Source organism: Neovison vison, chromosome 2 (assembly GCF_020171115.1).
Source record: "Neovison vison isolate M4711 chromosome 2, ASM_NN_V1, whole genome shotgun sequence".
Lineage (NCBI taxonomy): Eukaryota > Metazoa > Chordata > Mammalia > Carnivora > Mustelidae > Neogale > Neogale vison.
In genome coordinates this window covers 123,919,075-123,932,658 of record NC_058092.1, presented here as the reverse complement: position 1 = coordinate 123,932,658, position 13,584 = coordinate 123,919,075, and the positions used below count along the sequence as shown (strand labels likewise).

Sequence of the window (13,584 nt, the reverse complement as noted above, 5' to 3'; positions counted from 1 at the left end):
ATTCATCCACTGATGGCATTTAGGTTGTTTCTTTATTTTCACTGTTGTAAATAATCCTGCACTGTACACAGGGGTGAATATACTTTCGTGAATTAGTGTTTTCATTCCCTCAGATACTCAGAAAGCGAATTGCTGGCTCCTTTGACTGCTCTCTTTCTCATTTTTTTGAGAAACTTCTGTACTGTTTTCCATAGTGGCCGCACCCATATATACTCCCTGTAATGGTGCACTAGAATTTTCCTCTGCTCCACATATTCACCAAAACTTGCTATCCCTTCTGTTTTTTATAATGGCCCTTCTGGCAGGTGTAAAGTGGTGCCTAATTCTGGTTTGATTTGCATTTCCCTGATGATTAATGATGAGCATCTTTTCATGTTCATGTAGACCATCTGTATGCCTTCTTTAGGAAAATGTCTATTTGGAACATATCCTGATACACTCAATAACTTGTGGAGTTTTTGGTGCTTTTGTGTGTTTTGTTTTGTTTTGTTCTTGAGTTGCATGAGTTCTTACTATTTTAAATATTAACCCCTTATCGGATATATAATTTACAAATGTTTTACCTTAGGTAACCATTTTATTTTGTTGATGGTTTCCTTTGTTTTTGGATGTTTAATGGTTAGATGTAGGCCCACACTTTGCTTCTTTGTTTGTTTTTACTTTGGTATCCGCTTAAAAGCACCACTACAGAGAACTTTTGTCAAGGACCTTTCCAAATCCTGTGTTTTCTACTACAGGTTTTATAGTTCCAGGACTTATATTCAATTGTTTGACCCATTTCGAGTTAATTTTTGTGTACGGTGTAAGAGAATGGTGCTGTTTCGTTCTTTTGCATGTGGCTCTCCAGTATTCCCAGCACCATTGATGAAAGAGACTGTTTTTCCCCCTTGTTTATTCTTAGCTCCTTTGTCATAAGGTCCAGGACCATAGATGTCTGTGTTTACTTCTGGGCTGTTTCCTGTCTTCTGGTGATGTGTGTGTCTGTTGTTATGACAATGTTAGATTGTTTTGATTACTCTAGCTTTGTCATTAGTCTGAAATGAGCAAGCACGATGCCTTTAGTATGGTGGTTCTTTCTCTAGATTCCTCTGGTATTACAGAGTATTTTGTGGCATCATATAAATTTTTAGAACCTTTCTTCTCTTTCTGTGAAAAATGTCCTTAGAATTTTGACAGGAATTGCAATGAAACTAGTGATGTTTTAGGGAAGTATGGACATTTTAGCATTTTGCTTACCCATGAATATGCGGTGTCTCTTGGATTATGTGTGTTGTCTTCAATTTCTTTCTTGTCGTTTTCATCATAGAAGATTTTACCTCGTGGTGTAGTATATTCCTGGATATTTTATTATTTTTCATGCAACTTCAGGTGGGATGATCTTCCTAATTTATTTTCTGATGATTCGTTATTAGCATATAGAAACACAGCAGATTTTGGGGTAGTGATATTGTATCCTGCCCCTTTACTGAATTTAGTCATAGTTTGAACAATTTTTCACTGGCTTCTTTGAGGTTTTCCTTATATTCTATATCATCTGCAAGTGGTGACCATTTTACTTCTTTCTTTCCAGTTTTGATGCCTTCTGATTATCTTCTTGCATAATTGTTCTGCCTTGGATTTTCAATATTGTGTTCAGCAAAAGTGGCAAGGAAAGATCAGCAATGTTCCTAACTTAGGCGATCTTAGAGGAAATAGAAACAGCTAAAACTTTTCACTATCAGATGTGACGTAATCTGTGTGGTTGTCATATATGGCCTTTTTATAAAAGATTTTATTTATTTATCTGATAGAGAGAGAGTGATCACAAGTAGTCAGAGAGGCAGAGAGAGGATGAAGCAGGCTCTCTGCTGAGTAGAGAGCCAGATGTGGGGCTCAACCCCAGGACCATGGGGTAATGACCTGAGCTTAAGGCAGAGGCTTTAACCCACTGAGCCACCCAGGCACCCCATATATGGCCTCTTCGGTGTTGAGGTATGTTCCTGGTCTACACACATTGTTGAGAATTTTGATTGCAAACGGATATTAAAGTATGTCAAATGCTTCCCTGCATCTCAAAATAACATCATTTTTATTCTTTATTTTCTTTATGTGCTGTATCACTTTGATCAATGTGCACCTGTAAAGCATGATTGCATTCCTGCAAGATCCCACTTGATCATAGTATATGATTTTCTCAGCATATTGGTGAACTTGAGTTGTTAGTATTTTGTTGAACATTTTTACATTCATGGTCATCAGTGATATTGGACTGTAAGACATTTTTCTTCGGGTGTTCTTGTTTATTTTTGCTTTAGGGTTATGTTGGCCTCAGCAAATTAGTTTAGAAGCTTTCTCTTCTAGTTTTTGGAAAAGTGGGCAAACGACTGCTATGAATCCTTCCCTGAATGGGAGAATTTACACGAAAGGCTTCTGGTACTGGAACTTGGTATTTTGGGAGTTTTTAAATTGCTGATATGATGAGTATTGGTGCTTTATGTAAGTATTGAATCACTAAATGTGAAACCGTTTCCACATTTTTTTTGTGGGATGGATGAAGGAGAACGAGAGTCATGGGGTCCCAGCACTCAGAGGCTCCATCTGCCACTGTGGCTGTGCCATTCCTCTCAGATGCTGGCAGAGGAGGAAGGAAGTGGCGGAAACACGGCAGAGTGGTGGTGGTGGGGTGGCGGGAATGTGGGGTCCGAGGGGGTAATGAGACTGATATGTGGCCCTCCTGTCCCACCCACAGTGTATCAGATCATCTACTGCCTGGACAACAGCAACACCAGCACGTTCACCACAGTGGAGATGGGTGCCATGTTGAGGCAATTCACAGTCACTTAGCTGGCCCCAGATTCAGTGTACATATCCAGACTGATAACCAAGATGAAGCAGGGCTGGGGAACTCCTCGAGGCCACTCTCATCACCACTGACAGGTGAGGTAAGGCCAGAGGCGCAGGTCCACTGTCCTGGTGACACGGGGAGGAAAGCTGGGCCCAACTGGGAGCCACAAACTTGCTGGGTCCACAGCTTCCTGGGGCAGAGTTTGCAGGGTAGTGTGTCTACACAGCCCGATATTTACCAGACAGGCAGGAATGTCCCTGGAGAGGAGGTTGTGTAACTGGATCAGTGAGGCTCTGAGTCACCATGTTGGAGGGAGGCTCCCTGAAGCCAGGTGCTTTTTCTCTGATGTTCAAAACTACATGACCAGCTGAGCCAAGGGTTCCAAAACACTATTTCTACCAAGCAATCGTAGGGAGATATGTCTTCATGGATGCTGCTTCTGTTCCAAGCACTGGTGAGGTGCTTTTATTGTTCATTGTCTTGGTTTCTCCTCTCCAAATCCTTGGGTACAAAGTGCTGTGAGGCCCACTTCTATGGAAGATGTGGGGCACAGACAGATTCAGTCATTCGACAGGGACACAGCTGGTGAGGCAGTGATGTGAACACCCTCCACAGACCCTGGGCTCCCTGTTCCCACAGCAATCTGCTGTGGGTTCCCATATCAGTGAGCCTCTGATATGTCCCTCATTTTGGGATTTGCCTCAGTGGTTTCCCTTCCCAGGGCCACCCCAACTACTCTAGGCCCTTTTTATGCCAATCTTGGAGGTACCACAGGGGTTCCAGGTTAGGTCGATGTTAGGACAGAGAAGGGGCGATCTGGAATGCAGAGCAGCCACTGAAACCCCACTCTGAGGCCTCCAGGAGCCTGGGTGGCTTTCAGGGCAGCATGATGCCTGCCAGTTTCTGTGCTACAAACAGCCCACATGCATAGTTACCTTAGAGTTCTGGCTTTCAAATGTGAGGCACAGGGACTGCATCCCTGTTCTCTCCACATAGAGGGAGCAGGCTGTGCTTTGGCCCTGCTGAGGTCACACAGTAGCCCATGGGTAGTAGCTCGACCTGGCCTATCTCAGGACTTGTGTTGAGGGGAACATATGGCTCATTAACAACCTGTGCTCTTGAATGGAGATCCCCATCCATGCCCCAGAGATATCTCCCTGGACATAGGAGCAAAATCAAAACAACAAAATGAAAGGATCCAGGATATATTTGGGCCCATTTACGTGCAGAGACATTCTTGGTCTGTGGCTTGCTCACCAATGTCAGAGCAGGGCTCTTACTGGATCACAGGTAGGCTGACAACCAGGCCAATTGCAGGGTATCTTGAAATGTTTCTGCCCCGGGAGTAGCACATTTGCTCACTACTCATGTTGTTTGTGCTGTTGTGCTGAATCCTCTTCTGACCCACCTGCGTACCATGAGATGCTGAGTGATATGCAATGCCTGGAGTGTAGAATATGTTGGCTTCCCTATACATTTGTCCCTAGGGGTTATTCGGCTGGTGGGGAGAGGGCTAGGAGCACATATTTGTGTCTGACGTGCCTTCCTTCAGAAGTGCCCCCTGAGGTTGAGCAGGAAGGCAGGGGCTGCAGTCCTATCTGGCACTTGGGTCCATATTGGTCACCATGGTAGTTGGGTTGATGGGAGCACAGCAAGCCAGAGTCTGTGGCTCCTCAACTGCCTGTTGATGGCCTGCAACCATGACCTGGGGCACTGGAGCAGAGCCAGAGTCGCAAGGCCTAGGCAGATGCTCATAGGAAAGGAGTGGAGGCAGGGAGGGAGGTGGGCAGGCCCAAGCAGCTGCATCAGACAGCCAGAGTACAGGGGGGCTGAAGCCCGGCTCTATACTCTGTGACACATTGGAGGGTTGGCATGTCTTAGGGCAAAAAGCACACAGCGGGAATTCTGCCATCACCACAACCCTGAAGTAGAAGGTGTGATGTGACATGCAGTCAAGAACCTGGTTACAGTGTGTGTCTCCTAATCCAGTCTCCTTTTGAATGCCTAGGTCAGCACTTGGGCGTTGGATGGAGGGAAGCTAGCTAGGGTGCAGGAGTTCTTTCTAAGGAGGCTGACATGTGGAATGCTGCCTCATGGCTCGGGTGGGTGGTGGGGTAGAGACCAAAATATCCTGCTAAGTGCTAAGGCTCAGGCTCTGTGCAAGGGGACTCTTGGAAGCTCCAAAGAAGAAGAACCCTATCTGCATGTCCCTTCAGCTCTGCTCTCCCTGCACAAACCTTGGATGGGTGCAAAGTGGAATAAAGGTTGGGAAGGAGTATATTTGCTCCCTCCACCCCTATGCAGGTTACCTCCTTCCAAGGAGATCCATCAAGGACATGGAACACAGAGGCTGAGTGGCCTGGTGGGCACCAGGAGAGGGTGTGCTGTGCAACTATGGGAGAAAGGGCTAGACCTGCCTGACCATGGTGGATGCAAAGTGGGCACTGAACAGTTTTGTGGGCCTCGGGTAAGAAGGTGGGCTGCAGGGTTTCACCATCATCCAGGAAGCCTCCATTAACACTGTTTCAAATCATTTACAACCCCTCTGGTTCTCCCCTTGGGAGAAAATTCTAAAAGAAGAACCCTTAGCTCAGAAGACATGAGTGTGTTTGGCTTGGAGATATGGAAACTCATGGACACGACATGCCCTAGGGAGCAGGATGCAGGTCTTGTGGCCTCTCTGCCTCCATGCTGATGTCTTGACTTCAATGTTTGGTGAAAATATATCTCATTAATCGTGAGTCCACAGGCCTTTCATTCCTACTCTACCAATAAATGCCTGTGACTTTACATGGTGATGTGTCTCATGGGGGTCTTAGTGTCTGATCGTGAAAATCCGCAAACTCAAATGGGTACAGATTTGCAGAACTCATGGAAAAGCTGCATTCAAGCCAAACAAGAATTAATAAGGGGGGCCTGGGTGAGTTGAGGGAAATGAGTCTACCTTTGTGACTCTTGTTTGAAACATTGCTGGTTCTTTAGTGTTTCTTCTTCCAGATTGAGGGAAATTATCCATATATCTGTATCTGTATCCATGTATCTGTATTTCTAGATCTGAAAGTATCCATGATCTACAGAAATGTGATGAAATATTTCTGTGTGAGCAAATGGGAGCATTTAACTTATCTCCCTCCCTGAATCCTCCATTATTCAGAAGCTATCAGGGAGAATTCTTTCTTCCAAGGTACTTAGGATTATTGGCGTAGGTTCAGCACAAGTGCCTTTTTCTTGTAACAGGACACTGCCCGAAACATTGGTTATTTTACCAAGGGACTGAGTGAAATGTCCAATTTGAGAGTAACGTGTATAGAGTCAGATAATGACCAGACAATTTTCAGGAATTACGGGTGGCTTTGTGGACCTCCTTGGCAATAGAAGCTTCACGCTTCGAGGACACAGTGCCCAGGAGCCTTGCCAGTTGAGTAGGGAAAGTTACTTGTTGGAAGTTATAGGAACCTCAGGATATTTGGGGGACCTCGAGAAGAGAAATCAACCAAAATCGACAGGTATTTCAGTCAAGTCTGATGGGAGTATCGTGCTTGGCTTTGGCTTGGACACTACTGAAATTTAACTCTAGAGATTCCTCATGAAAAGTTCCAACACAGCAGGGTTTCAAAATCTGGATGAAATGGTCCATCACTATGCCTTCCAGGCTTAGTTAGAACAGATGCTAATAAACCAAATGTGCTTGCGGCTGCCTTCTTGCATCTAAGAAACCATCCCAAATCCGTTGACCTGAAATCCATCAGCTGTGTGGACTGGCACCCGCTGCCACCACCACCAGGCATTTCTTTGCCTCACAGTGGGTCCCATGAAGCTCTGAATCTATTTACTTTGCAATCAGGTTTGGAGGCTGGCAGTGTTTCCTTATTGGGAAAATCCTATCAGAACTATACCCCAAATTGTCCCAGAATCCTCTAGAAACTAGTTGCTGGAGGGCTGGCCCTTTGGGTCAGTAGCATATTCGCTGGTTAGGAGTAAAACAACTTCAATCCCCAAGGTATAGTTTACATTCATATTGGGTGGTGATTAGTTGTTGGTTTATTTTTATTTTTATTTTTATTTATTTTTTTCTGAGTTCCAGGGTCCATGAGAGGCATGTTGAAGAAAAGAAAGACCAGAGGCTCATTTCAGCCAAAAAGAGTTGTGAAAAGAGAAAGAAAGACTAACAGAATCACTTATGTAGAGTAGAAAACACATTGAGAAGGTAGAGTATGTGCAAATCTCCTATGGGAGTTCTGTGTCATTGAAGATACGGGGTAGATTAATGAGAACACATGTCAAAGGTTAAAAAATATTTGAGAAGTAAGCAACCCTAGGATGGTCATGCAAAATGCAGTCGAAATAGGGTTTCTGCAGATCTTCTGTTCGGGTTCTCAGATCAGCAGGAACTTTACTTAGACTCTCGCCACTAATTGCAAATGATGATTGACCTCCAGGCCATCTCCTGGCCCACGTCCTCCTGCTAGGGACTGGCATAGATATCATGGAACTCCTGATAGCCAACTTACCATGTATGTATTATTTGAAGGTCTGCCAGCAGCAATGCTAAATCTTTCACAAATTTCAGGATCCTGTGGTTTTGGCCTCCTTGAGCTTGTGCTCGCTGCTGGAAGGGAGGAGCATGCTTTCAGTTTTGTATGACATTGTGTTTTCCCGAGTATGGGTCCTAAAACCTCAGCTAAATGCTCTCTGTGTTTTTACAGGTGGTGCTTCGAGGCTCAGGTGACTTGGCCTCCTTGGCAGCATCCAATGCATCTGGCCTCTGTCTCTTCAGTGCAGATTCAAGTGCAACATGTACAGTAGTATGACCCCTGTCATCTCCATGGTGGATGTGCATCACAGCAGTAAGTTGTCCTGGTTCTGAACTTTCTGCCTGGGTTGAGGTTCATGGTGTGACTTGGGTGCCTCTTTTGCTGGCTTCTGTCTTTCTTCCAGAGGGAAAGATACCTTCTTCTTTTCCTTTAAATTGTAAATGTACCTTTAGCCAGAATAACTAGAATTTGTTGCTTGGGGAAAATTCCTTAGTGGCACATATGGAGAAGGTTCTGCAAGCCCCTCCTCCAAAAAAAAAAAAAAGCCATCTGACTAGTTTGCTTCTGTTAGCAGAATCCTGAATTATTGCAAGGTTATTTTATAAATAGACATTCTCTCCAAAATAGTGTTTTCTGTCAACACATTCTTTTTTGGGCCAGTAAACTAGAGTAAAAAATATCGGGCATCTTTACAAATGGATCTCTGAGTGGACATGCTGTTTTTTTGTTCGTTTGTTTGTCTTTTTTTTTTAAGAGGGGGAGGTTCGAGAGAGAGAGAAAGGGAGACACTGGGCAGGCGCCACACACTTTGCAGGGCTTGATCTCACAACCCTGGAATCATCATCTCAGCCAAAATCAAGAGCGTCAGTAAGAAGGTCACTCACATAAAGTAGAGAAGACATGAGGAGGTGGAGTGTTTTCACATCTCTTGTAGGATTTCCATATCACTGAAGATTCAGGGTAGATGAATGAGAACATATTTCTAATATGAAGATTCTAGGAGAAGTAAGCATTGCTAAGAGGTCATGTGAAATGCAGTTGTAATAGGATTTCTGGAAGTCTTCTGTTTGGTTCTGGGAGCAGCAGGAAGTTTATTTAGTCTCCTGTCACTAGTTGCCAATGGTGATTGATGTCTGGATCACCTCTTGTCCTACACACTCCTCCTTTAGTCTGACCTAGACATTGTGGAACTTCTGGTAGCCAAGATTGGAAGGGGAGGTATGAAGGGATATAGAGACCTTTACGCAGACTCTATCTGTGGTGCAGAGCATGACACATGTCACGGGCTCAATCTGACAACCCTGATATCAGGACCTGAGCCTAAATCAAGAGTTTGTCCCTTAAATAAAAGAAACATACAGGCATTCCTGGATGAGCTTTGTGTTTATGGAAGGGAGCATACATATCCCCTCCTGTTCTAAATCTTCTAAATCGGGGAATGTTTCCATATCGGCAATAGTCTTACATTCTCAGGACAAGAAATAAGGAGCAATTCTTGGTGGTGGAGAAAAGCAGCTGGTTACCAAATTCTCATAGAGGGGAAGGACGACATCACTGCCTGAATCTGAAAAATACAGTTTAATTCCTGTCCTGATACACACAATTCTTCAAAATCAGCACGACTATAAAATATTAAATTAATTGGCAAGTCCCGGGGTGGCACAGTTGGTTAAGCATCTGAGTTTGGCTGAGGTCAGGATCCCTGGATCCTGGAGGATCAGGCCCTGCATTGGACACCTTTCTCAGTGTGAAGCCTGCTTCATCTCCCTCTTCTCTGCTGCCTAACCTGGACTATTCTTTTTTTTTTTTTTAGACAATATATGATTTTGTCTACGGCCATACCACCCTGAACGCGCCCGATCTCGTCTGATCTCGGAAGCTAAGCAGGGTTGGGCCTGGTTAGTACTTGGATGGGAAACAATATATGATTTTATTAATAAATAGTGTGAAAACATCAGTGATAACTGCCTGAGCATTAAATTCTTTTAAACATCCACATCTTGGCTTTAATATTGTGCATACTGGTCTCTATGGCACTACAAGTAAACATGAAAATAGTTCCCATATCCATGCACAGGTATTCAGCTATAATACCATTTACAAATTATTATAGACAAGGTAACCTTTGCAATAATTAATATTCATTTGGACAACCACAATTAAATGAATATTAAATCAAGCAAGAAATAGGCTATGTTCAACATGTTCTAGATGTCAGGGTGTAATAGTCAAGGTCATTTAAAACTCAATTTTATTTTTTTCATTAGAGGGACATCTTTTCTTTATGTGAGTGCTCAAATGAAAACTGAGGAATGCATTCTTAGACCACAGTAACAAAAGTCAGACACAAGAGAGTGCTTGTCTCTTCTTTTGAAAGAAGCAATACATTTGTTCATTCTCTCGCTCCAAGCATCATTTCCCATATTACTAATGAAAATGCTTACAAGTACCAACTCCAAAATTCTGTCTTCAAGGGGAAGTTATAAATTTTAAAAAGAGTGGTTCATTATATAAAAGTCAAATTCCAGCAACACTAATGCTTAAAATGACATTAAATGTCTTAGCATCCACATAATATATTTCCATGAGTTTTCTATTAGGCACAAGTTTATTTTCCTTAAGATGTAAAATGAAGTTTGAATAGTACAGTCTGTGGTGTGGTGACATCAGCATCTGCCAGTTCTTGCCCATCAACGAGTCCCAATTCTTTCAACATTTTGGAGAGATTTGGCCTTGTTCATTCTTCAATAGAGGTTACTGACTGTAGGTAAAGTGTTCTATTTTTTCCCTCTAATGTAGCTGTGATGGCTGGAGATTTCATCTGCAGAGAAGCACTATTGGTTAAATAATCCAAAACCTCCTGTAGTTTAGCAGATGGAGAAAACTGAATACTTTGAGGAAGCTGACTACAAGCTGGGCAGTTTTCCTTTCTCTGTGCTTCAAATGTGTATTTGTATAGTCCATCTACATCATTGAATACCAAGTAATTATTAAGAGGAATATATGCACTTGTGGCTATTTTAAAAACCTCAGTGGCACACACAGCTGCTATGACCGCATTTGTAGAAGCTACTGCAGGAATTATTCGTTTTACTACTCCTTGAGTGAGTCTATAGGTCACACCCCTAATATTATATTGTGATGCACTCTCGAGGGACTTTTGGAAAATCCACTGAATATGATCAGGATCATCTCCATCTAATGCAACTCCTTCTCCAAAAGGCTGCTCCTTAGGCCATTGCAGTATCCTTACATACTCAATACAGTGTTCTGGTAGCCTGGGCATAGACGCAATGGTGCACATGGGAAAATTAACCTGTGGAGGATACAGTTCTAGTGTGCATTCATTCCAGGCAGAATCACATGGGCATTTCCTTTAAAACCTTCTGTCCCCCCATCTATTAAAGGGACAATGGAGCTTGGATCTAATACACCATCTTCATAATTCAGAAGGGATATCAGCATGTCATTTATCCCTCTTCTGGCTATGATACAGTCCAGTCCACATACCTGTTTTGGTGCTCTCAAAACAGAGAAACTGCTAGAATTGATATGGAACCACAAAGAACACAAGGAGTCAAAACGTAGGTGAAGAAGTAGGTGGTGGGTCCCTAGAAGCTGAACTTCCAATACATTGGATCCCTCCCCTGAGATAACAGGATGGTGCTGGCCACAAATAGGCAGGAACACGTGGGAGTGAAATAGAAATGCCCAAAGAAATGCACTCTCGTTGGCATCCCTATGCTTGTCAAGAGGACCACCTAGAAAAAGCATCCTCTTTTAAACAGCAAACAGAATGAAAAGGCACCCCACATATTTGAGACACTTATGAAAAGATGCTAAATATAAGGCATTGTTAGGGCAATGCCAATCCAAAGGATGTTGAGCTGTGGCATTGTCTGTTAGGATAGTGAGGATCCAAACCAGGAATTCAAGCCCAAAACCCATGTTGGAAGGATGCAGAAAATTTGAGACTTTGTATGTAACTAGTGGAATGCAGAATGGTGCAGCAACCTGGGAAGAGCCTGTAGAGTTTCCTCAGAGAGCCGCAAAAGGTACTCCCATGGATCCTGCACATGCGAGTGAGGAAAAGAGATGTCAGAAAATCAGATTCTTTTCAAACACGTGTTTCTCACTAAGAGAAAGTATTGTTTGCTCCCAAAAAAACCATGAAACGCTGACTTGGCTGTTTCCATTCCCAGGCATGGAACTCCCGTGGCTTTTCTATTGGTTCAGACCTTCTGAATAAAACAAGCCCCTCTTGCATGGACAGATGGCTAGTGAAATGTGTGGTGATTGTCCTGTCACACCTGTTGAGGTTTGAGGTTCTCTTTCACCACTTTGCAATGCACAGAGCACCCCCCATTCCTGCATGGAGGGTGCCCAAGTCCCCACAGTGATGCTCAGTCCCTGAAGAAGACCTCATTTCTCCTTTGCTAGGACATCTTTTGGGCCTACCTCAGAAAGCCCCACCTAGGACCAGTGGTGGGTGTGTGATTTCCCATGGGAAAAGGCCAGTTTAATTCTTAGACACAGTATCTGCAAGGAAATGGTAGATCTCCACGGGGATACACGGAGTGAATTGCCCCCATCTATTCCTGGCCACTGATCCTTTGTCAGGGTCTTCCCTGAATGGGCTGTTCCATGAGGCTGCCCCAGAAGCCGTCTGCAGAAGGAAGCAGTCTGTCCCAGCACTCAGTGCTTCCAGTGAGGTTGGGAAGATGCATCATGAGGCCTCTGATGCAGAGACGTGTGTGTGAGTGACGTGGCAAGAGAGAGGTACTGTGACCATTCATGCCCGTGATGTACCATGACATCAGAGACCCATGGACACTGACGCAGTAAAAGGGATTGGAAAAGATACACTTGTGTCTTTGGGCACAGTTTCCCCCTTCTTAACTTTTCCTAGTTAGCGATGGGATCTGTTTTCTAGGGGAATTGATGTGTATTTGCAAGGAAAAAACGCCTATTTAAGGGGCACCTGGGTGGCTCAGTAGGGTTGAGCCTCCGCTTTCAGCTCAGGTCATGGTCCCAATGTCCTGGGATTGAGCCTCACATCGGGCTCTCTGCTCAGCAGGGAGCCTGCTTCCCTTCCTCTCTCTCTGCCTTCCTCTCTGCCAATTTGTGATCTCTGTCTAACAAATAAATAGATAAAATATTGAAAGAAAAAGAACACCTATTTAAATTGTGGTTGTTGAAGAGTTTTCATGTGCTTGGACGTTCATGACATGATGGTGATGGGAAACTTCCCTGAGAAAGTAGACACCATTAATTGCCATGTTGAAGGGAACAGACACGTATGAGAACATACCATTCACCCAACTGACACAAACACCAACCCTGAGAATCAAAGGACATGGTCCCCTTGTAAACACACCTCCTACCCACCACTCAATCCTATAGCACTTAAGACCAGCATGGTAGCTTCTGGGGCTGGGTCATGAGGCCTCGGGTCACGGTCCGGAACATGACATTTAGATTCCTTGTTGCAGGATCTGGATTCTGTGTGGCTCTCAAGATGGAGCCTGCAATGAAGCCCCACCTTGCCCTTTGTCCAGGTTGCTCCAAACCAATGAGTAACTCTAGAATACAGCATACTTACCACTCTCCCTTTCCAGCAGGACTACCTGTGATTTCAGAAAAGAAAATATTATGGACATCAAATCATGCCTTGTCCTGTGTGCCCAGCTCTTTTTTTCTCTTGGTGATGGGCAGGGCCATGGCAGTGATATGGAATGTACTTAGAGGTTGCATGTCCTGGGTCCATTGGACAAAACAGGTGCCAATGCAGTGTAAGTAGTACCCATGAAAAATCTCACTACCCTGTGGACCGTAACAGAACATGCTGTTTCCTGCAGGGTCTTTAGAATCGGGTATCCATGGGTAACAGACTCTCCCTCTATAATCTCCCCACCAAGGACATTGTATGTGCTTAGGTGTTTGGATCTGATTTCGAGTATAAGAGAATCAAAGGTTGCTGTACCTCACATGAAGAAAGGCTAATTTACCACCTTGGTGAAAAATGGGGCTTCTCGCAACCCATGGAATAGGAGAAGATATTTGCAAATGACAGTACAGACAAAAGGCTGATATCCAGGATCTATAAATAACTCCTCAAACTCAACACACACAAAACAGACAATCATACCAAAAAAATGGGCAGAAGATATGAACAGACACTTCTCCAATGAAGACATACAAATGACTATCAGACATATGAAAAAA

At 43.9% G+C, this 13,584-nt stretch overlaps 1 pseudogene; it reads right to left on the bottom strand.

The window, feature by feature from the left end:
- Positions 1-9,976: 9,976 nt before the first annotated feature.
- Positions 9,977-10,863, bottom strand: LOC122898860 (annotated as a pseudogene).
- Between the last annotated feature and the right edge of the window lie 2,721 nt (positions 10,864-13,584).